The sequence below is a fragment of the Carassius gibelio genome, chromosome B18 (genome assembly GCF_023724105.1).
Source record: "Carassius gibelio isolate Cgi1373 ecotype wild population from Czech Republic chromosome B18, carGib1.2-hapl.c, whole genome shotgun sequence".
In the NCBI taxonomy this organism is placed as follows: Eukaryota; Metazoa; Chordata; class Actinopteri; order Cypriniformes; family Cyprinidae; genus Carassius; species Carassius gibelio.
Genome location: NC_068413.1, coordinates 4,415,776 through 4,417,540, shown reverse-complemented (window position 1 = coordinate 4,417,540; position 1,765 = coordinate 4,415,776).

The window sequence follows — 1,765 nt, the reverse complement described above, 5'->3', positions numbered from 1 at the left end:
TTTCCGAGGTTTTTGCACAGTGTAGCTGTAATTTCGTTCCCAAACTCCAAAACGGAAAATTTATACTGAAATGATCATTAACTATTCATGTAGCTGTGTCTGAGAAAATCGCAACTTTTTTTGAGTCAGTGATTTTCAATGAAAAGGTTTGAATCGGTTCGCGATTCTGGCTCTGAATCAAACGATTCAAAGAGTTGTTTGGTGCAAGTTTCACTCCGCGAAATTAACGCGTTAGACAGATATTTATTAAGTTGGAAGCACTGGAAACAAAAATAGTCCTGAACTGAGTAGATATTTACCTACAGTCCATTGAAACAAAACCTTTAATGTCCTTCTTTACACGTCTTTATTATGTTCGACACCTGCACGTGCAACTTAAGAATGAATCATGAAGTAAGCTGCCTCAGGTAAAACATTCTTCAGTTCTCGAAAACACCTGAGTAACCATGATAGTTATTTATTTGTTTACGTATTTATTTATATTTTTATAGGTGGTAGTAAGGCGTTTTGATACAGTATGACATGGTCATCTTTCAGTACAATGAGTTATCTAACTAGTCTTAGATGTCACGTGAAGTAGTTTAGAGTTGATTTTACTGCGGTTGAAATCAAACTAGGGCTTAACTGCATTTTGCAAACCAACATTTGATTATTAGAGCTATTCAAATTAGCATCATTGTGACTGTTGATAGTCATGTGCTATTGCATTTATCTTTGTGATTAGACGGTTGTGTATGTCGTTTTGTAGCTTAAGTGCTCTTTAAGGATTGGAACAGAAAGAATGGAATTCTGGAAAATAAAGAACTGTATTTTGTCATCTTACATCCAACTCTTTTCTAGAAACCTTTTTACTGTTGTCAGCGCCAGTGTATGCAAATATATTTGTTTTTCTTTACTGCTTAGCTTCGTGTTATGCGAGATTTAATTTATCCAACTCCAGCAGAGGGCACTGTGGATTTGTTTTAAAACATTGCTTCCAGTTTGTCTGTCCTCTAGTCTAGAGAATAAATAATTGTGTGTGTGTGTCTGAACTCTTGTATTTTGAGAATAAGATCATGCAGTATATGATGTTTAAGATGAGCTTTACTGAATGCAATAACATTCTGCACTTCACTTAGCACAGATATAGTTTTAAAAAACATGTCCTTCATCAGCCACTCAAAATATGAAACCTTGAGCTACAACTTCATTGTGTGATATTATTATTGAAATCTTTGTTGAGTGCTGCATGCTTTATTAAATCAACAGGGCACAGAAAGCAATTTACTGTAGCACTGTGTTCTTTCTCTCCTCTACCGCTCTACTGTGTTAAAAGTGATTTCACGACTTGTAATATATATATTTGTGTGTGTGTGTGTATTTTTTTATTTTTTTCCAAGGCATGGAAATGTAAAGGCATGAAACATTTTACATAAGTAAACCCAACCTCCTTACAGTTTGTGTCTGGAAAACAAGAAAAAAAAAAAAGTATTGAGCCGTTTCTTCGGTGGTGACGCATTAATAATTCATTCATCATTTGGTGTTCCTGTGGCTCAGTGGTTGAGCAATGTGTTAGTAGCCTGAATGCACTGTAAGTCGCTTTGGATAAAAGCATCTGCTAAATGCATAAATTTAAATCAGGTCATGATGGATTAATCTGCAAATTATTGTGCATTCCTCAATAAGTAACATATATAACAATTCAAGCATGCAAATCCTGTATCAGCCTGTGGTGTAATGTGGCCAGGTGTGAATGATTTATTTGTGCAATGACAAGATCAATACA